The 23,493-nt window shown below is 42.3% G+C and overlaps 1 protein-coding gene and 1 long non-coding RNA gene across 4 annotated transcripts in view; both read right to left on the bottom strand.

Moving 5' to 3' along the window:
• The window catches only part of ZNF366 (zinc finger protein 366), a 66,449-nt gene extending 50,168 nt beyond the window's left edge, over positions 1 to 16,281 (bottom strand). Inside the window, exon 1 of the mRNA XM_004270796.3 lies at positions 15,954 to 16,281. The gene's annotated coding sequence lies outside the window, so the exon portion shown is untranslated. The remainder of the gene's footprint in view (positions 1 to 15,953) is intronic.
• Positions 16,282 to 19,020: 2,739 nt separating this feature from the next.
• The window catches only part of LOC117201682 (uncharacterized), a 112,526-nt gene continuing 108,053 nt past the window's right edge, over positions 19,021 to 23,493 (bottom strand). For all 3 annotated transcript variants that reach the window (XR_007476364.1, XR_007476365.1, XR_007476366.1), the window contains 2 exons: positions 22,038 to 22,138; positions 19,021 to 21,690 (listed from right to left, as the gene is read on the bottom strand). This is a non-coding gene — a long non-coding RNA (uncharacterized LOC117201682). The remainder of the gene's footprint in view (positions 21,691 to 22,037; positions 22,139 to 23,493) is intronic.

Genomic DNA, 23,493 nt, shown 5'->3' with positions numbered 1-23,493 from the left:
AGTCTTGTTATTGTATTGTGCCTTTGAGCAAGGAATGCTTTTTCTGGGGACTGTCTTGAAGGTAATGGAGGGAAGCTGGGGCATCCTTTCCTCTGGATCTTGAACATCCACCAGGCAGCAGCCTTACCAAACTGAGGGCAGAGTGGCCTCTTTCTCATTATTCAACAAATAAAAGAAATATGCAAGGAAACCTATCATACCTGAGACTATGATTAAAAAGAAAAATCTGCCATGTGTTCAAGGATGAAATTTCTATTACAAACTGATTTCACACTGAATGTGTTGAAGACCTTTAAAGAGAATGGAAATATGTGAAATAAAAGCTAAGCCACGATTACTTGGATTTGGCTTTAACCTGTCCACACTGAGGTGCACATAACCTCAAGCCCCAAGGATACTTAAGCTCATCACAGCATGTGGAGATAAGGTATAGTGCCATGCATGTAATATGCCTGTAGAATGCACTTGTTATAGAAGAGCAAAGAGCTCAGGACACAGAGTCAGAATCCCAGCTCCCCGACCTACTAACTTTCCTAAGCCTCCCTTTCCTTAACTGTAATAACAGGATAATAACACTTTATCAAATATTTCTAGCTCTTCTTCTGAGCACATAGTCAGATTGCACTTCTCTATTCCCTTTACTTGGAGGCATGGCCGTGTGACTTACTTTGGCCAACAAAATGCGAGCACAAGGGACGTGTCATTTCCTTGTGGAATCTTTGAGAATCAGTCCATGGTTACCATAATTTTCTTTCCCTCTACCATAGCAACCTGAAACATTTCCAGTATAGCTGTTCTGTCAGCCTAGGTCCTAAAGCTAAGGTGACCTGGGTCAAAGCCACTGTTGATTTACGAAATGGATATGTAATGGGAGGGAGATATAAATCCTTTTCTTTCTTTTTTCTTTATTTTTTTAAGCCGTGGGGATTTAGAGTGTGCTTGTCACTGAAACGTTACCTAGTCTATCCTGACTAATACACTACTTCATGGATCTGGGGAAAGATTAAAACGAGATACCTAATAGTTGTTACTATTGCTATGTACCTGCATGGCGCATAGCAAGTGCTAAATAAATGCTAGTTCTTTCCTCCATTACTAAATTTCTCTGCTTTGTGATCCTTCCCAGCCCTTCCTTATCAGCCCTGAGCTATGCTGCTCTTCAGATGGTTGTTTTCAATTTGAGAAGAATGAAAATCTTCGTTTTAAGACTTTTTAAAGTATTCCTTCATACACTTTAAGAAAATGAGAGAGCCCTTGAGTGGAGCAGACTGGGAACTCCCATGATGGGAAGAGAACCTCCTCTCTGAAATTTATAAAAGAGAAAGGAGCTAAGTGTCTCATCAAGGAAATCAGCCAGAAAGTAAAACCAGTGAACTCTGAAAATTTCCAACCACAGAGAACGGTCCACCCTACAGCAACATGCCTCTATCATGGAGCTGGGAGCACAGACCTTTCATGGGGATCCGGTTCTGACTCTCCTTTAACAGGCTCTCTGTCCTGGAGGGAGGTGGAGTCCCTGATCTACTTAGTACCTGCTTTTACGACATTTCAGTAAGAATGATGAAGATGGTCAGACCTCAGACTTTTAGCTTTTTCCTCACTGGCTTCTTAAGAGGCCTCTCGGTTCCTCTACCCAATCCAGGCTGTAGCTTCATGGGTCTGAGAGGGGAAGCCAATGGGCCACTGCTGCTGCTTTAGCCAAATCACTTAGACTTAATCATTAACAACTCATTGAATTAGTCCATCAACCTGATACTTTTTTAGGGTGTTTAGCTCCACGTTGGAGGGAAAAATTTCCTACCTAAATTTACTCTAGAAAGCCATGTCTTTGAGACCCATTCAAAGGGTAAATGTTTGTTGATCAATTTAGAAGGCATTCATTAGGGCTGTTGTTCTCTAAACTGTTGAAAATTTCAAGCATAAGAGAAGGAAAGAGGAAGGGAATATATATGAGACAGAGCTTAATAAGTCCTCCACTTTTGCAGTCACTTCCAGAAATTAGAGGCAAGCAAGACAGCTCTATTTCAGAGCCTCCAGTGAGAGAAGAGACATGCAGAAAAATAGGAAAGGTGACAAAGGAGAACGTTCATTCAGAGATTTGTATTAAGCAACTGTGGAAGGATAGGTGCTGTGCTGGGCATGGATGGACAATGGTGAGAAAAGTCATGGTCCTGACTTTCTCAAGGGGAGAGGACGCTATTGCTATTTTGTGTGGGTTCACGGCAGAACTTTATCATCCCTGCCCACCCCCAACCACTAGATGCCAATAGTGCCCCCTGGTCATTGTGATAATCTCCCTGTTTCCAAATGCCTCCGGGGCGGACTCTACTGTCCCCAGTTGAGAACTACTGAACTTGAGTATGATAGTTGTTGACGGTGCTACATTAGAGAGCTCTCAAAGGGGCATAAAGGACCCCAGTGAGAGGAGGAGCCAAAGAGAGGCTCACCCTGAGATGAAACTTGCTCTCTACATCTTGCCCTGGTTTACAGATCCGAAGTTCCAAAGGAGGCAGGACTAGGTTTGAGGTGCTGGTGGCTCTGAAGATACTCTGAATTTCCTTGAAGTTTCGGGAATGGATAGAATTATTTGAAGAGGAGGAAGCTATAAGGGGTGCGGATTGGTTAGCAAGAACCGCTAGACATCCCTCAATAGTAAGCTAGTCGGCTAGTAGATTAACAGGGGCCCTTTAGAGCTGGCCCACAGCTCCTTGGAAGGAGCTTAGAGGGCTAAAGGCCCATCATGTGGGCACTGATGTTGCACGGCCACCTCAGGGGCCTGGCACATACTTCTGGCAACTCACAACCTTCTTCCTCATTTTTAGGTTGCATTAGTTGGAGGACGAGAAAGGCTGATAAGAGAAAGGGAAACTAACATTTATTGAGTGCCTAGTATGGTCAGATAAAGCACTAGAAATGTTCCAATGTGCTATATCACAGAGAGGCTGAGTGAGGTAGAAGGAGCATAAGCTGAGAAGTTAGGCAGCCCAGGGTTTAAATTGTAGGTCTCTCACCTACCAACTGTGACCAGCTACTTAATCTCCGAGCCTCAGGTTCCTCATCTTGAAACAAACAAAAAAAAGAAAACCACCTCACGGGGTTAATTATGAGACTTCATAAAATAAGGTATACAAAACACTTGACAGAAAAAAAAGCCCTCAATAAATATAACTATACTAGTATTTTTGGCTTCCTAACAATACTAGTAAGAAGAGATTCTCGTGGTTGTAAAGAGGAAGGAGGAAGACCTGAAACAAGATTAGGGCTAGAGATCTAGAAAAATAACAAGACAAATCAATAATGCTCATTCCAAGTTCCTAGTTTGTTACTGCAGGCCTTTTCATCTGGACCTTTTGAGGGAAAATCTCAGCAATTGCTGCAGCTCTGAAAATGGGCCTCAGAGAGCCCCTCTCTCTACTGTGCACTGGCCAAACCATTGGGATGCGGGGTGGGTGGGGGCATTCTGGATCAAAACTTACGGACAGGGACACACTGGAGAGCACACAGAGGAGTGCAACCTGCTGGCGAGGAGATGCAAAACCACACCTTACTGAGATGGCTGACGGAACCTGGAGTGTTAAGAAGGAGGCGTGTTGGAGGTCTGGGGATTTGATAGCTTCTACATGAATACTTCAAAGGGCCGATACTTGCAAGGACTGGATTTGTTCTGTGTGGTCCCAGTGAGTAGAAACAGTGTCAATGGATGGAGGTGACAGGGAAGCATATTCACCTCCATTCAGTATAACCATTAATTTACTGGAAACTTCTGGAAAGCTCGAACTGGGTTTTATTCATGTAGTGCCCACAGCACCAGCACAGAGCCTTGCCCACGTGGTACAGCCAACGATGAGTAGCTGCTACGATTATTACTCCCTGGTCTTGGGAAAAGCAGCCAGTTTGGAGAAGCTGATTATCTCTTCATCGGCCCATCAGCCTGAGACCTTTGTTAGAAACAATTATGTCAGGCAGTAGTGACACTCAGGGCAGCCCATTTTTAAAAGTCTAGCAACAGGTTCTTTTTTTCTACCTTAAACAACTCACTTTGCAAACACTGAAAAAAAAATAGTTTCTGTCGGGCTCAAAGGTTGTTCATGGCATAAAGCTAAATAACTATCATGGGATGATCTGGAAGTGAAATTTTAAGCTACATAAACATTGAGCCTGCTGTGAAAGGTCATTCTGACTTCCTTTGACCCTCTCATAACTGTGATCCTCAGCATTTTGGTTTGTGGCAAGAAAGCATTGCTTCTCTCCTCCTATCTAGATGGTTTATTGGTCTTGTTTCCTCTCATGGTTTCTAAGGAGGAATAAAGCCTTGACATCTGCTCCAAGCCCAAACTCTTCCTGCCTGATCTATAAATGCATATTTTGATGACATAAAGTTGATAGATTTGTAACAGCTACTGGACCAGAATATATAGAAACATCATCGTCTCTCTAGCTCGAGCTCATTGAAGCAAATACTCCCAAACACAGTATCTTCATAAAAGCCGCTGTCCTAACTGCCTGCCTGTGACTAAGGAAACGTAGATGAGGAATTACATATCTAGAATTGCCCTTTCTTCCTATTCCACATTTTCACTTATTCATAAATTTATCCCCCAAATGTCTATCAAGTTCCAACTATGTGACAAAAAGTGGTGCAGCAAGTGGTGCCTAACACAACAAGAGCACATTTGCTCTTTCCTATGTGACAAGAATGTGTTAAGGCATCACGTGCATTCACTCACGTGACCGTCACAGCACCCTATGAGGTAGGCTCTACCCTTTTCCCCATTTTGCCAATAAGGAAACTAGTACGCAAATAGGTGAAGCAGATTGCCCAATGTCACACAGGTCAGAAGGGAATCTTTAGGGAGACAGCTGTTAGACGAAGGAAGAAATTAAACAATAATGATGACTACTTCCAGACACTTTCTATCAAATATAGGTATAGGTAGCAGTTTAAGAGTAGAAAATCTCACTGCCACCAGAAGACCTAGATTATTCAAAATACCGCCCTGTAATTTATTAGTGAACACCAGCTTTGCTCTACAGACAGTGGTTCCCAGGTTTTTCAGCATGATGCCCTTTGTAAATTTCATAAATAAACACATTTTGCAAATCCCCAGAAAGTTTGAAAAAATACAAAATAACCAAAAGCTATTTTTAATTCAGCAACATTTGAAATTAATTTATATTTTATTAATTACCACTATATAACAAGATTTGAAAGCAGAGGTACGTGTACTTTCAAAACATTATTTAGTCAGTGTGCAAACAGTAGGTACTTGACATCCAAATACAGACCCCTTGACTCCTTGCAATAACTCCACAGGCCCTGGAGATTCACAGAACTTATGACTTCTGCTGAATCGCCTATCTTCTCTGAGTCTCGGTTTACTCATCTCTAAAGTGGGGATAATAAGAGCTTTAATGTGAGACCAACAAGAATTTGGAGGGCTCTTGTCTGAGAGAGTATAAAAATAGTTAAAAACAGCCTCTGACAAATACAGTTCCAATGTAGTTAGGGAGAACAGACACACGTGAAAGAATTAGTAGGCAGGGCAACCCACTAAGCTAAACTATGCCTTCTGGAATCTAGTTCTAGAATGTGATCTGATAATATTTAAGTGTATGCAAAGAGGGTTCACTATCACCTTACACACAGAAGGAAAATTCAATTCACTTAAAAGCTGTCAAATATTTTTTATTGTTTTTGCTGGAGGGCTGCTATCCATGGCTGAGACACTTGAAGTTACAGGGGCGCACAGATACATCCCTTGCTGGGCTGCACTGAGACTGAAGCTGGGAAACACGGGCATATGCACGTCATGGTGATGGAAGGCTTTTGGTCTGGTTTGGTTTGGTTTGAAGCTGCAACTCATATTTATTAAATGACTACCATGGGGAGGAAGTTATACAATGGCCCTAATATTAATATTTAATGATATTTTGATCCAAATGTGATTTAAGGAACATTTTTCATGCAAATGGAAACTTGCTGCTTAACTTAACTGGCACAACCCCCCGCATAATGTCACAATCTTGCAATTTTCCAGCCTGCATTTATCACGTTTTCAGGATATAATTGACTCCAGGGGATAGAATTGTGGAAGTAGTTTCCCTGAATGATACTAGCTTGGGGGCAGCAGAAATTACTCCAGTCTCTCCCTTTGTGTTGTTGGATTGGGGGAAAAAAAAGCCTTTGAATCACCCCAGGACTCTCAGTTCATGGTGCTAATGAGTACATAGCTTGATGACTTAGATGCTTTTCCCCGCTTCCCCAGGAAAGCTCCAGATCCCATGAGCAGGGAGACTTCAGATAAATAACTAAAAGGGCTAATATTTATTGAATATGACTATAAGGCAGGCACTGTGCTAAGCAGTTGCATGCATTATCACTCTTAATCCTCACAACAAACCCTAAGAGGATGGTGCTCATTTATACCTGTCATGCAGATGAAGAAATTAAACTACTCATGAGCACACCACTGGCAAGCAGGTGCGCGGGGACTTGATCTCAAGCAGCCGCCCCCAGAACATGGGTTGTAACCACTCCTCTATACTGCCTTGCCACTCCCCTCTCAAACTCGGCTTTCTGGGCTGCTTTCTCACCCTGGTTGACACCCATATTTTACACGTTGCCAAGGGAATGGGGACCCTACGATTTGAGAGTCAACTGAAGGAGAAGGAACAGAGCTTTTGGTTGTGGCTTTGTATGTGGCATTTAGTGACATGCGGGCAGGGAAAGGACAAGAGGAATGTAGATGGACGTGAAATGATCATCCTTAAAGAAATTATCAGAGCATGGAACATAAAATCAGAAGCATTTTCATTATATATATGTACTGTACTTAATTGAGCCAATCCCTTATTGGACAATTATGCTATACCTAATCTGTTTTTTCTTTTTTCTTGTCTTGCATTGTAGGTATGTCTTTTTACATCTTACAGGTATATTTGTAATATAATTTCCAAGAGGAGTCACTTTTACATTTTGATAGACACTCACAAATTGCTCTCTACAGTAAAGTTTTACTAATTCACTATTCTACCATCGATATATGACAGTACTCTCCAGATCCCCAGAAACAAATATGTTAATAAATGTTTTATCTTTTGTTTCATCAAGTAGGTAAAAAATGTTATCTCATAGTTTTAATTTGCATCCATTTTTATGAAGTAGGTTGAGTATTTTTTACATGTTTAAGAACCAAATATATTTCATTTTATGTGAAATGTGTTTCATGTCATTTGTCCATTTTCTGGTCATATTAAGTTCTTTGTGATACATGTTTAAAATGTTTCCCCCAGCTTTTTGTTTGCCTTTTTCACCTTGCTTATTGAGTTTGGGCCCTACAGAAGCTTTTTAATTTTAATGCATAATAAATGTTAAGGCTTCTAGATAAAACTAGAAAGACTTTTCCTACCCTGAGATTCAAAAAAACTAAATCTGACATTTTCCTATTATTTTTATGCTTTTATTTTTAACATTTTAAATCTTTGATCTATCTGGAATTTTAACTTAAGAAATAAGGAAGAGAGATGTTTATTTTTCCCAAATAGCTACCTAGGTATGCCAACACCATTAACTACATAATCCAACTTTCCTCTCTGATATGCAATGCTATTTTTGTCATATACTAAATTTCCATATGCTTTTGGGTTCACTGACTTGCCTTCTATTCATGTGTCAGCGAGCACACTCAAGCCTCTATCTCTGACTCCAAGTTTAGCCTTCTCTTCTGCATTACTTATATTTTCAAAACAACACAAAATAAGTGAATGGAACCCTTTATGAATTTTTTGCAGTAACACTTAAGTCCTCTCTCACCTTCTCCCCTACTGCCACTAGCTAACAAAATTCAAGCTTTTTTATTATATCTAAGAAAAATATAATTACGATAGTAAATCTGTTTGAAAGTATAGGGGACTGAGAATCAGGTACTACATTCTTGAGTCAAATAAACAGTTTGGGGCTAATCCACAGTTTCCTTCCATAAGAGCCAATGATTTTGGATAGTCTGTGTGTGTGTGTGCTTATACACACGTGTGTAAGGCGCATGTGCCATGTACAGGAGAGATAGCACTTAATTAAGTAAACCAACTCCCCCTCCCCCAAAATCCATATTGGTTGAAAAGCAAATAAATTTAGCACTTTATGTCCTAATCCTTCTGGGATAGGATCTGCTCACAGCAGATTGTCCTTCCTAACTGCAGGTACCGAATATGTGATGCCGAAATCCCTCTCCTAGGAGGCTCAGAAAGAGCCCAAGGAGCCAGTGTAAAGTGTGGAATGTCTGAGCACTTAAAGGTTGTAAAGACAAACCAAAATGATGTAATATTGAGCTGCACCTTCTTTTCCAAACACTAGGCTCTCCACTCCTTCTCCAACATCCTCTTTAAGACTCACGACTCAGGCTACAGCTAGGAGATAAGAACTCTCCATCCCTGGGGATCCAGAGACGGGATGGTGCTGATGTGACTGGGATGCAGGAGATCTCTGGATGATGTTGGAGGAGACGCAGACTTGCTTGTTGCATTGCATACTGAATATCTCCTGAGTGTTAAGAAAGATGGTGCTTGCCCAACTCTCTCTTTCTCTCTTTTTTTTTTTTTTTTCTGGCTGCGCTGCATGAGAGCGCAGAGTCCTAACCACTGGACCGCCAGGGAATTCCCCCCAACTCTTAAAAAATCCGGTGGGAGGCAGGATTCTGGATATACCTAGGAGTAACCTTGTAGAACTTTTTGCATATTCTTCACCCTAAGATTTCAAGTTCTAGTAGTTCAGGAACCCCACCTTGGTGGATTAGGTATGGTGCTCCTTCGCACCTTAAAAGTCTTCAATGTATACATTTTTCAGGATAATGCTGAAAGATCCCCTTTCGTACATTTTTTTAACTGAAAAAGCTATCTGGGGTGGAGGGGAGGGGAGGGAGCTCCACTATGCTGTGGGGAAGAAAACTGCCTGAATTAGAAAAACAGTAAGAGACAAGCAGTGGCTTTTGTGGTGGGTGTTCCATAAAACAACATTGAAAACACAGAGTTCTTTCTCTCCCTGCACTTCCCGTGAGGAAGGCCAGAGGGCCTCCATTAAGGGGGAGAAGCCACCGTCTCCATCCAGGCAAAGGCCTTGTGTCCAGGCTGAAGCAAACCAGAGGTTATTCCGGTCCTCTCCCTCACTCTCTTCCGGCCCTGCTTCCTTTCCCCCACCCCTCCAACAATAGCCCCTCTTGATTTCTGTTCTAAGTGAGAACGGTGAGTCCCCAGTGCAAAGGAAGCTCTAAGGATTCTTTCGAACGGGGAAGAGTGAGGGGTGTGTACTGGCATCTGCTCCTTGGCGGTGATGCTGGGGACCCGCCCCCCAACCTTCTCCCAGAGGCAGGTAGCGGGGTCTCGTGTCCCCATTCTCCAGCATTCAAAGGGAGAAGCTGGCAGCGTACCTCTTCTTCCCAGAAGGGCTCTGAGATACTCTCTCATACTGTTGCTTTTAAATATTTTTTCAAACCACTGAAAAAGCTGGACACCTTTTTGGAATGATGTTCCCAAAACTTGTCACTGCCCCTGCTGGGTCTTCCTTACCTTGAGCCAGTAGCCTGTGGGACAGTCAGAGCCTTAGGCCCCTCCCCAGATTCATTAGAGCTGGGAAAGGCCTAGTAATCGGCCCCAGGTGATTCTCATGTTTGGTTCTCAAAAGACACTTGAAAAACAATACCCCAGACCTTTACTCTCTGAGATTATTAGGGTACCTTGGTACCGCGTTAACTTGCTAGGTGAGACCACAAAAATCATGCCTAATGCTGCTCAGAGGCTTGTCCAGTAACACCATTATCCAAGAGGGAGTTATGTTGTCCTGGACAAGTTCAAAGTTTACAAAAGGGCTCTGTAGAACAGGGACCTACATTCTGAAATCAATCTGTGTATACAACAGATCCAAACCCTAAGGCAGTGTTGCTCAAACTTGAATGTGCTCCTGAATCATATGGAGATTATGTTAAAATGCTGATTCTGATTCAGGGGGTCTGGGGTGCAGCCTGAGATTCCGCTTTTCTAACAGACTCCCAGGTGATGCCATGCTGTTGGTTCTTGGACTACACTTGAGGAACACTGCCTTAAGGGATACTTAATTAAAAAATAATAATTATTAGCTGCTTCCTCCTTAATGAGAAACCTGAAAACAAGGAACATCAATTCAGTGACCTTGAGTAAATCACTTAACTTTTTCTGTTAAACAAGGTGGTTGCCTTTCCTCATCTCTGAGATGGGGAGAATTAAAGCACCTATTTCTTAGAATGGGAGGGTTAAGTGAAATAATGTATGTAAAGTTCTTGGCGGTCCCCAAACTTCGTCATGACTCCTCCATAAATGTTGCGAGTGGTGGTGATCCTGTGGTTATCTCATTCTCCCATTAATACCAGTGGCCGTCACAGAATGAGGTCAAAGCAGGGCCGTAGCAGATGATAGGAAAATTGGAGAAGGGGTCAGAATTCCTTTGTGTGGCCCTGGTATTTGGCACTAAAGAGACAGGCTTTATCAATGTGAACAAAGAGAGGTTTCTCCGTTCCTACTATGGATAATGGAAACCTAAGACCATAATGTTGTTATATTCATACTTATATTTACCACTTTAAATTTGCCAAATAAGTGCGAAACTGCCTCAGTCCAGGATTTGTTCATTTTGGCTGTCTCCAGTGCCTAATTATATAAAGGAAAAGGTATTGTGTGCCACAAGGATATCACATTTCCCTCCCTGAATTCACTCCTTCGTGTTTGTGTAAACTCAGTGGCATCCCTTTAACTTGGATTTACAGCCCTGCCTATAAAAAAACCTGAGAGCACTGAGCATTTCCTACAAGGCTAAATCCTGGCTCACAACTCTTTTAGTCAAGGAGAAACTCTGTCTCTGTCTCTGTCTCTCTCTCTCGCCAAAAACAATGTGCTAACCCATCATCTGCCCAGAAAACGAATGGAAAATGAAATGCAACCAAAGTCTTTTCTGTGTATCTGATATATGTTTATCTCCCAGAAGCAAGTGGGTGGGTTCCTTGCCAAGATGACACATTAATATACATGTAACAGCCCCATGCATGTAATGGGGGAACAAGCCATAACTCTAGTCAATTCAGGTGGGAATAAACATGTCAAGCTGGCAGTCTGGCACTGTCCAGAACCCCAGAAACTTTGACTAATTTTCAACTTACTAACTGCTGTATTTAGCATTATATTAAGATAGCATATTTCACTCTACAGCCCACTTATTTATTGTCATCTAGTCCACAAATATTTATCGTGCATCTATCTTATGCCATGCACTATTCTAGGCCCTAGGCATATAGCAGTGAACGAACAAAGGCCCTGTCCTCATGGTGCTTACTGTCTAGTGAATTTATGTATTATACATAACTTCTGATGAAGACATGTTCTTATTCTTTTATCTATATGTCATTGTTTTATCTAAATGTATTTGATATTTGAATGGTTAAAAAGAACAGCCATCATTAGGCTAGCTGTTTCTGAGAGTGCACATCAAAATATTTGCTGCCTCTCTGCTTCTGTCAGGTGGAGACCTGTGTCCACTGCTGCTCTACTTATTAGCCATATAAACATGTGAGAAAAATATTCAAGAGATTTGGGTAGAAATGAAATTAGGGAAATCAGAAAATTTTCTCTAAGCTACAGATTTTTCTTATGATTAAAGCAGATTTAACAGGACTTGTGGGTGCCAGTTTTTCAAACACCATTATCAATCTTTTGCCTTTCCATGTCAGTATTAACTTAGGGACAAGGATCTAACTTCTAAAATAGGCTCAGCACAACACACACTGTAAAAAGGTAAAAACAAAACCAAAAAACTTATGAGATTGAATCTACAAATATTTTTTTAAAGTGAACAGAAAAAAATAGTATCTGTGTTTTCCTTGATTAAAGAAAGAATGCATTTGTATCTTAATGTAAGATGCAAATAATATATAAATGCATAAATCGAAGAGTGCTATTCATACAGAATTACAATATTTATAATTCTAAGTAACTGCTCTTTTATGATACATATGTTGTTATAGAACATTCATCAATCTCATCCGATTGGTTGCATATTCCTTACTCCATAATGCTAACAGCTTCTAGAATAACAATTGATACGTCCAAACTAATTTCTGGAGAGAACATCAAATGCCGAATAGGAATCATGCTTAAAAGTATGGCTCTTAAAACATACGTTTTAGTTTAATGTCAATGCAATCCTGAAGAAGACAGAGCAAGACAGTGACCATCTGTTTTAGAGAATCACAGGATGTCAGCATAAGAATCTCATAGATCATCTAGTGCAGTGGGCAGGGGAGAAGAGTGTAAACATGGCCCAGGTGAATTCTGATACGCTCTCACACAGGCCACTTTGAGAGTCACTGATTTGGTCCAACCTCATCATTTTACAGAGAAAACTGAGGTCCAAGCAAGTGAAGAAACCTATCAGGTCACACGTATAGGGGGCAGCAGAGGTTGGACAAAACAGAGCAGAAGTGTTCTCACTCCCAAACTGGTCTTTGTTCCCCTGCTCTAAGCCACCTTAGAAGACACATTTTTTGCACATTAGGGTAGAAAACCCCAGCTTCACTTTGCTCTCTGAGGGTTAAGTTGTCCAAACAAGTCTCTATTGTATCAGAGCCTCTTATTCTAACAAAAGAACCTCAAAGTTTTGGGTTATTGGTGGTAGATTTTGGTTGTTGCTCTGGTTGTGTGTTTTGCTTTTGGAAGATGGAGAGGGAAGTTTAACTAAGACCTAAGTTAAAGTATCATTATTACTTAACAGACTAACCAGGATGTAGGTTTTAAAGGTTAGAGTGAGAGAAAAATAGCAGTTGGATCTCACACACACACACACACACACACACACACACACACACACAAGTGGTGATACTGGTATTCTATTCATCAGTGATAAAGTAAGTGGCTTACTGCTAAAATATTTGAGGAGAGGGACCTGTTAGCCTTCACTGTGGGGAGAACATGTCACTTCAAGTCCTCTTCTCTTTGGCTGAGTCACTGCCACCATGGTCTCCAAAAAGAAAGCCTCCAGCCCTCCACTGCTAGGGAAAAGGTCACCAAGAGCACAGAGCTCGAGAGCTTGGGGAAGTGGGTGAAAGGGAGAATGAAACATCTACAATATCATGTAGTCTCTTCAAACATTCATCTAAGTTCAAGACTTTTATCCCAAGACAAACTCTTCCCTACTCGCCCCTCTATTGAACACAGCTGGCATTTTAATGAGGCTAAATCTGGCGTTTCTGCCATTAGTGAAGATGAACATCAAAATATTAAGCTCTGCTTTCCTTTGTTTTAAAAGAATTGAGCTTCACTCAATATGTGCCCAACTCCAAAGCTATGAGGCATGATTTTTGTTCTGACAGACCCTTGGTATAGTATTGATCAAGGATAATGTCACAAATTATGGGGATATAGTCTACTGTCTACATTCCAAAGAGACAGTACCCTTAAGTATTAACATAAAAAAATCACAACTGACATTGGTTGACTCCTATTACTTGCCATGCTTTGTGTTAATCGTGTTACATAAATAATCTTATTTAATCCTCACAACAACTCTATTATAACGTAGATGCAATTTTACATTAGGGGAAACTGAGGCTTAGAGAGGTTAATTACCTGGCCGAAGTAAGTGTCACACAGTAAGCAACAAAGCTGGAATTCAAACCCAGATTTGTATAACAACAAAGCCTGTGCTTTTGATGTTCTGCTTGCTCTCATTTGATTCACGTCCCAGCACACAGACCTATAGGACACATCCTAACATAATTTAACATTTATGTGACAAATTTATAATTTAGTTATATGTACAGTTTGGGCACAAATTAATTAACACAACCTCTGTGTGTCAAATTATGGCTCATTCCAAGCTGGAGTTCCCCTAATGTTATCACAGAAGAGCCTCTGATGACCCCAAAGAAGAATCACACACTGGAAGTTTCCACAAATGCCAACTCACTCCTTGGAGTTGAGTGAAGACAGATTGGTAGCAAGTAGCCTAAACGAGTCAACGGCTTTCTTCTTTAGGGAGCTGATTTTTTCCCCCCAGTATCCAACAAATATTCTCATGGCAATGACTTAACGACTCAAATGGAAATACTGAATACATATTTTTTTCTTTTAAAGAAAAGAATCTATCCTGAGCTCCTTAATCTTGGGCCATAGTGGAGACACACGCTCGAGGCTGTTTTCTGCGCCATTGGCATACCCACCTTTTGCCTTACTTGTCTTTGGTCAGTGTGACTCTGCTGTCCTTTTTTTCATACTGTGTTGCATCTGATGCTTTTATTCAATAACCCGAATGAGAGAGTGTTCTCTGATGTTGTTCTAATTGGACGTAAAATCAAATACATTATCAAGGAAAAATGAAACTGAAAGAAGCAAGAAAACTCGCAGCCCTAAGTTTTCTACTGGGGTCACATTTGCTGATAAAAGATGCCAAATAAAAGAAGTGCCCAAGCTGATCAGTCCCGGCTCCCTTTTGACCTGAAGATCTATGCGATGGGGTGGCTGGGTAAGTGGTAGGGGAGCTGGAGAACACTTTCAACTGTTATTAGCATGATTTTGCCTCCTCAGCAGGCAAACGCTAATCACATCTCTTTTCCATTGCTCGTTTTACAGTGCTCCTAAGGAAAGCCTCTTGAAAAAAAGGAGAAGAAAAAAGAAGTCTGACTAATGGAACAAAACCCACATAACAGTCCAGTTCTATCATATTTTCTTATTCTTATTAAGATGATGGCTCGGTTTCGAATAAAGATTAATTACTTGATTGTGGTTGATGCATAGTCTGGCCAAGTTAATTTATAAATGAGAGAACAGCTATTTTTATCACACTCTTCACATCCCAGATGACTTCAATCAGTAAATTTCATAGAAATGAATATATGAAAAAACCTCTGCCTGTCCTTTGTCTTTCACCCATTCAACACCTCTCTGAGTTGAATGATTAATATTAGTAAATATACACGGTCTTTCAGAGTGACCTTGCTGGCCTGTTTCTGACAATGTGATCTTGGCTTCCTTGTGGCTTGCCATGATGAGTTCTTCAAAACATTATACTTTCTGCCGAATTTAATTGAAGTAAGTTAGACTTTTAAAAACTCGTTGTGTGTGTAATCTTGACTAGTTTGCTGTATTCTTTCTGGTGCTTCGAAAGCCAGGCGCGGGGTAAGTATTTGTCAACATTTAGCTTGGCTTTTCACTCCTGATCACAAGAGATCAATCTCAATCTTCCTGTTAGTGGCATGTTGTTTTCCAAAACTAAAGCTACATGCCCCAAAATCTTTGACTTCTTTTGTGTGGCAGATGACATCTTCCACTGACAGTGGATAATAAATTTACATTCAACCCACATGTGGAACCTGAACACATAAGCCCCCCCGCCATGAAGTACAATTCGAAGTGACATTCCCTTCTTTCTTTCCTCCTACCTCAGTGATGCAGAATAACAATCATAAATTAACAGTTCTCTTTGCGGGGGATGCTGAATGAAAAGAAAGGAACAAGAGAAGGCACCTCAATCTAGACAATGGGTAACAAAATCCCCACAGCAAACCTCAGTTCTTAGCAGACACCCTGATAAGGTTCTCAGGACACAGCGCTGAGGAAGAGTGAATTCCCCAGTGAGACACATCACATACTCCAGTGGCTCCTGGTTAACCCGGCCATCTTATCTGTGCCAAAATTCAGATTTAACACAATGTCCTCCTTAGCCCAATGCAATTCTATGCCCAGTTCTGCCAGCCTCAGCTCTGCAAAACATCAGTATTCTCTTAAAAAAATATATAAGCTTAAATGCTGGGCCATCCTTCAGTTGTACGCTTTGATTAAGGATTACACCCAGTAAAGCATTTTCTGTTGAAGATGCCCACAGCAATATTCATCCCAGGGACAGTGAAATGGAGGTAGAAAGGATTGCATGGGTAACTTACCAGCTCCTGAGTCTCAATGGCTGCAGCAGCCCCCGTGCTTTACCTGATCCCTTGCCTCTCTGTCTCTCTCCCTCTCTCTCTCCCTCCTTGTCTTGTGTACAGATTGCAGGGAACTTAAAGAACTCGCAGGGACAGTGTTCAAATGACTTAAGAAAGAGAACAGGAACAATACTTCGTTCTCTTTTTCTCAGATGAGTACCTTCGGGAAGAAGGAAGGAAGGGAGGGGAGAGGGAGGAAGTCAACAACCCTTTGCTTTCCTGAAAAAAAATAAGGAAACAGAAGATAGACATCTCATTTTCTCTTAAACAAAATGTTGGAAGGGGCAAAAAAAAAAAAAAAAAAAAACTTTGAAAAAAGGAATTCCTCAAATATGCTCTCTGCCCTGGGAGCTTTAAAGAGATGAAAAGCCTTACTGGCTTGGCCTGTCCAAACAAATGGTGTTCCAGAAAGTCAGGCTCTCCTGAGCTTGCAGCCTCTGGTATCTAGTTTGCAGAACTGACACAGCCAAAGGGGAACAAATCATGTCTTGTCCACTCTGAGCAAGGGAAAGTTTGGTCTGTCATGCTAACTGAGGCAAAGCGGCAGCCTGTGAGGCCAGGCAGCGTGCAGGTCAGCCAGAATGCATGGCTCTTCCTAGGCTCTTTGAAACACCAGCGTCGCTGCAGTTCTTCAGCCTGACTCTAGAGCCTTATAGTTCTTCCTAGATCAAATAACAGATTTATGCACTGGTCCCTGCCACGGACCAAGACAATAGACTAAAGCAAGCTTCCATCTCTGCTGGTGGATGAAAAAGAAAGGAAAAAAAAAACAAAAACAACTTGCCACACTGCTGTTGGACATAGTTATCTCAGAACTGTTGTTTACATTGTCCTATCCTTTACATTCTTAATATTTCTTGGATTTGGTCCCCTCTGGAAAAACTGGAAGGTGATTTCTAATTTGTTTTCTAAATATTGCACAGGTCTTAGATAAGTCAGCCACAGTTTGTGGGGTTTTTCAGCAATATGTAGATTTTTTAACATTTATTTTTATTTTCTTTATTTTTAACATCTTTATTGGAGTATAATTGCTTTACAGTTAGTTTCTGCTTTATAACAAAGTGAATCACCTATACATATACATACATCCCCATATCTCCTCCCTCTTGCGTCTCCCTCCCTCCCACCCTCCCTATCCCACCCCTCTGGGTGGACACAAAGCACCAAGCTGATCTCCCTGGGCTATGAGCCACAGTTTTTGAAAACGGATAGGGAGGTTGAATACAAAGAGCTAGAAAATGGAGGGAATATCCTTTACCAAGTTAGCGGCCCTAGGAGTTCAGTGGGCAGGCATGAGCTCTGTTTAGGGTTTGTTTCGCTTAGGAATAAGCATGGTTTAAACTTCTCTGATTTGTGTTGTTGTGTCTTATGCCCTTCATTCATCTGGTTAAGACCATTTTTCACCACGAACAGGAACCAGCAGTTATGCAGATCTTTGTGGCAGCAAAAGAAGAAACAACTTTAAGTACTTCCTTATTTCAAACAATTATGAAAAAATGGGGTGGAGAGTCACACCTGAGCACGAGGTGCAAGTCAAGGAAGTTCGGGAAAAGAATGATTCTGATTCAGTCTCTCTGTAAGACTGTTATGGGATTCAATGGACTATAAGATCATTCATTTATCCAGTTTTCTTCCACCAGTAGTTATCTATCAATTTATCTCTCTACCTGAATATGTGTGTGTATGCATATGTATGTGTCTGTGTGTGTATCATAGAGAATATAATGTCATTCGGTAAGTTTGTAAGAGCCAGAACAGTCTTATTCTTTGCATTCCTGTGGCACCAATACTGGCAGAACACATGGCATTGGATTTCTGCCATGGGTGATCCAACCCCATCTACAGATGAAAAAACTAACGCCCAGAGAAGACTCTGTACTGTTTGCCCGAAGTCACACACACAGTGACTAAAACCAAAATGCTCATCTCTCTCCTGATTCAGCTCCGGTGCTCTTTGCCCTCTGCTGGCCTTCCTCTATATCCTGCCTTTGTAGAAATGGAAAAGAACACGAAAATGAAAATCTGCGAAAGCAAGAGAACAACATAAAAGAATGGCTTCGGGGAGGGATAGGAATCGATTCTTGTAGAGCAACAGCGATACTGGGGGCAAACCTTTGAGTAACTGCGAGGTTTAAGAAGCGCTCTGCTGAAATGTACAATAAAAAGTGGAAGTAGGTGGGAGGGAGGTGAGGGTGAGTGAGGAGAAGGGGGGAAATGCTGGGCTGGGTGTCTGAGGCACCAGTCAGCGGACGCAAAGAGGGGACGTGAAGACCAAAGAAGATCGGGCTGCAAACGTGTCTGATCACCTGGAGAAGCGATGACAGCAACACGCAGCCCTTTCCTTGTTCGTATTCCTCTTGCAGCCTCGGGGCAGAGCCAGGGCTGAGCCCCAGGAGCCCAGTCAGAATCCAGAGGATTTCCCTTTCAAGTCTGCAGAATGTGGGGACTGTCACGTTGAGGCGTGTTGTTTTCTCCAAGCCAGCTGACCCGCCCAAGGACAGCCTGGATGGGGACATGTGCCATCCGAGCTGGACGGCTTTGATGTCGTGGAGCTGCACCCAGCTGGGAGCTTGTGACTTCACCTCTGGAAAAGCTGGAAGGTGATTTCTAGTGTTTTCAAAATACTGGGAAGCATCATGGGTCTTAGGTAAGTCAGCCACGGTTTTTCAAAAGGGATTCTCAGCCCTGCCTGTGCCCAGCTGTTCCATTCATAGAGCTCGTTGTAACCCTCCTGTGAGATGCATAGAACGGCTTCTCCCTCTTTCCCTGCTCTGCCAATCATACGAAGATGATCCCCTACTACTTGTAAAATCACCCACTGGGTGTCTAGAAGCTGAAATTCCTGAGTCCCTCCCATCAGGTTTCACGGGAGAGATTTCTCATCAGGTCACTCAGGCTGGTGAAGCTTCCTCTCCAGCCATCTCAGGATTTATTCAGATTCTGAAGGAAAGTGAAGGGAATGGATGTTTGTACTGCAGACAACTGAGGAAAGGCTCGTGTAGAATTGGACTATGGCCGGGCCTCTGACCCAACAGGTGAGCTCCACATTGCACTCGATATTATAGAGATCATTTGATTAGAAAGAGAGGGCTACAAGATCAGGGGACAAGGAGAAACACCAAGGTTAAAATTCAGCGAGGCGAAAGCAGTGACCCAAGACTCAGAACCAGCACTGCAGAAACATTAGCTCTACTCAGAACGCTTCCCACTTCTGAAGCATCCTGACTGGTACGTCTCCCACTTCTGAATATCCAGAGCTCTAGGGCTATGTGTTCACCCAGGACTAATTTGACCCCTGGCCATGGAGGGCGGGGAAGTGAAGAATGAATTGAAATATAACATATGTTCAGAGCAGTGCACAAAAAAGTAAGTGTATACATCAGTGAATTTTTATAAAACCAACACATCTGAATAACAGAAACCTAAGAGGAGACACCCTGTGGCCCTCCAGCCTTCTACCTCTCCTCAAGGGTCACATGGCCCTAAATTCTCACACCTGACGTAGATGATATTACCTGGTTTACATAACAAATGGCATCAAATTGTACTTTCTGTTTTGTGTTATATTTGTGAGATTCGCCCCTACTGTTGAGTGTACTTATGGCTCAATCACTGTCATCGCTGGAGAATACTTCATTCTGTGACTGTACCACAATTTACATATCCACTCTACTGAAGATGATATTTGGGTTGTTTCTATTTCGGGGCCATTAACAACAGGCTGCCAGGAATATTCCTGTCGCTGCCAGATGTCTTTTTAAAGCCTGGTGCAGGACTCCCCTCTCTCCAGGAAGATTGTCCACTCCAGTGATTCACAACCTTTTGTTTGGTTTCTTTGCACCTACTTCCTCTCACATGGGACGCATGGCATAGTTTTTTTTTTCTTTAATTCAAGTGGATTTGGTTTGAAGACATGGTGATGGCTTTGGAGACCCTGGCAGAGTTCCTGAGTCGTTTCAGAACGGATTGGGAGCCACGGCTCTCACTTCCTGCTATGACCTGGAGATGCTGGTCCCTGCTGCTCTGAGTCACTCTCCATGGACTCGCCAACTCCCTTCCAGACTCTGTGCCAGTTGGGTCTCCCCTCCCTCGTGTAGGCTTCTCACGCATTAGACTAACGTGCAAGGAGAGGGCCAAGTCCCGGGCCTGAAACAGCTTTGAAACTTCCTTTGTTTCTTTGATTTATTCTCTTCATCTTGCCAGGCCCTAATATCCTCCAAGTCCCAACTCCCAAAACGTGAGAACATTCATTTCTTTCTTTCTTTTTAGTTTTTTTTTTTAGCATGAAAAAATGATATGAAGGATTATAAACAAGTTACTAAAGAAAGCCTGTTTTATGCATCTAGTTTCCTCATCTGACAAGTGGGGATAATAACCCCATATTTACTCATATTCTTACGAGTCAAGAAGAAGAGGGGCTAAAATCTTTCATACACTTACCATGTGTGAGGCACTGTTCTAAACATACTACATGTCACAACTTATTTAATCGTCACCACAGTCCTCTGAAGTAGGTGCTATTGTTGCCCTTTATCTCCTCCTCTTTTTTAATAGATGAGGAAACTGAAGCATGGAGACGTTACACTACTTCCCAGTATCACACAATTAGTAAGATTCCAAACCCAGGGAATTCTGGCTCAGAGCTCTATTTCAACCAAAAGCTAACAAACACTGCCTGTCGCACAGTAAAAACTGGTCCCTAGAATTGGAGAACATGTTGTATAATATAAAAGGTAAAAATGTACAGCACAGAGGCGCATTCTGCAACCATTTAGTGAGCATGTCTTATGGACCAGACGGCTCCATGCTAGGAGTGGGCAATGCACTTATGAATTTTACTTCCTGGCAGAGAGAGACACTTTCAATTAAATAAATCATGCTTGGGTATCTGAACAATTACAATTGCAGTCACTGCTCTGAGAAGGAAACCTAAGAGTTAGGAGAGCGTGTAGTCAGGTACCAAATCTGTACAAAAGGTCAGGGAAAGTCTTCTTAAGAAAATGAAACATAAACTGAGACCTGAAGAATGAGCAGGCATGTGCCAGGCAAGGAGGGGAGGCAGCAGCTCCTGCAACGGGCAGCTGGGGGGTCCGAGTTCAGATTCTGAACTTGATCCTAAGATGGTTGGGAAATCATTAAAGGTTTTACACAGAAGAAGGACATGATCAGATTTGCATTTCAGAAAGCCTGTGTTGGTCACTGTGCAAAGAATGGCTTGTGGAGGGGCAAGAGTGGAAGCAGATGAAGAGTTGTAAAGTCTAGCCTAAATCTGGTTGTGACGAGAAGGGCCATCAGGAGCTGCAGGTGGACGTGTTGGTGCCTAGAGAGGTCGTGGGTGGTAAAGTCTGAGCGCCACCCTCATATACTGTGTGGCAAGGGTTTACTGGAGAGTGAATATAGGCAGTGCCTGGCACGCAAACAGCTGGCTCATGAAAGATTCACACTTTTGAACAGCAGCACCTTCTACCATGTACCCACCCCCACCCCCAATCTCCAGAGATTCCAAACCTGAGTACCTACCCGCCTTTGCTCCACCCTAGCCTCTTGGTCGGCTTACCTTACTGTCACTGTCCTCACGTGTATCCTGTGCCTGCATTTCTTAATACTCACCCAACAGAGCTCCCTTTTCTCCAGCACACACCCATGCTGCTCCTGAAAAGCTGGTAGTGTTCTCAAAGCTGGCCCAGGAGGGATGAGCCTGAGGGATAGAGCGGAACTCAGGGTTTGAACTAGTAGGGTTGGGGAAAATGTACTCTAGGTATTCCATGTTAGGACCCGGGCTGAAATTCTCTAAGGAAAGTCTGTTAGATGTGGTAGATGGATAGGGTTATGATTTAGTTACAGGACTAAATCTTAAGAACTGGCCTGTGGACTTAATCACCAAGGAACACATGGTTTCTACAGGAAAATGCATTCTGAGCTCCAAATATCTGATAGAAGCAAATGAGGATTTTTAAGTTGGGGAAGGGCAGTAGTTGTATTAAAAAGCACCTGTGGGTTTCTTGTCAGGCCAGAGGTGAGCAAGCATCCTCCTCCAGTACTCACTTCCATTATTCAGTAGGGCTCATTTTTCCACAGTCTTCCTCCAGAGTGGTCATAAAGGCCTTTTCTTCTACTTACAGGCTCTCTCCAAGCACCCTAAGACCCTATGTTTCAGTGACACACAAGAGACAAGAAATAACTTTATTTTTATACATTACATGAAGTGTGATTAAAGTTCCCCCTCCTTGGTAAAGTTGGCTAACAGTTCTATATCATTATTTTTCATGACTCTCACACTCTTCCTTAGGTTGTACCAGACCCAGGACTTTCACAGCCCTAAGAAAATAGCACTGAGGCTTGATCCATGTTGGCTGATTCATGGTCCCCTCAGAGGTGGCTGGCTCTGCTCGTACCTCTACACCCTCAGTGCCAAGTGCAGTCACAGGAACGTCCACCCAAACTTCCGAGGCCATATTGACCAGATCTCTATGGTTATCCTTGTCATCTTTACAGCCCTACATAGGTGAGACCCAAGGTTGCTGCAACCTGTCTTCTTTCCTAATCTTCTGGGATCCAACTCACACCAGGGGTCAAGCTACCCCCTTCTTCAAACCCATTGCCACACGTTTCAGCCTCCTTGGACCTAGACCAGGGGTAAACTCAAATGTTAAATGAACCAAGCAGGTTCATTTAACCAGTGCCCCATGTGTAATGCAATAGGGTGTGGTGGGGATCAAGGCAAATCGAAGAGTTCATATCCCACCTAGAGTTGTTTGTGACCATGTGAGAACATAGGCCTAGTGTGACCCAGACCATCTTATTTTTTAAAAAATAAGCTGAACATCTGAACTTCTAACGTGGAATTTCTTGATTTTAAAATTTTAGAATTGAAAAGAGACTATTTTTAAAAGAAATTAAGGAATTATTATTCATCATTTGGGGTGTGATAATGGTGTGGTGGTTTGCTTTTTAAATATACAGTGAAGTATTCACAAATGAAATGTGATTTGTTTAAGACTCTACATGAAAAAGTAAAATTTAAATCTGAAGGGAGTCTAAATTTGACGGTTTTAAACTATGCCCACAAATTCTTTACTCTTCTCTTTGAAAGACAGAGTCTAATTCTAACCACTTAGACTTCGTGATTTGTTCCCGACACTAGAATAAGGCAGAAGTGATGTGGAGTGACTTAGGAGACCAGGGCACAAAAGGCACTAAGGCTTTCTTTTCCCTCACTCTCAGATTACTTGCTCTGGGGGAGGTCAGCTGCCATGCCATGAAGACCCTTAAGCAACCTGTGGAAAGGGCCACATGGACAGGGATGGAGGCCTCCTGCTGTGATCTCAGCAATGGATCATCCAGTCCAGTCGAGCCTTCAGATGACTGAAGGCCCTGCCACATTCCGACGGCAACCTCACCAGAGATCCTAAACCAAACCACCCAGCTAAGCTGTCCCTCAACTCCTGACCCATAGAAACTGTGAGATAATAAACGTTTGTTTTCTTAAGCCACTAGGCTT

The sequence above is a fragment of the Orcinus orca genome, chromosome 3 (genome assembly GCF_937001465.1).
Source record: "Orcinus orca chromosome 3, mOrcOrc1.1, whole genome shotgun sequence".
NCBI classification, from domain to species: domain Eukaryota; kingdom Metazoa; phylum Chordata; class Mammalia; order Artiodactyla; family Delphinidae; genus Orcinus; species Orcinus orca.
The sequence above is the reverse complement of the archived record's forward strand: the minus strand, read 5'-3'. Positions and strand labels throughout refer to the sequence as shown.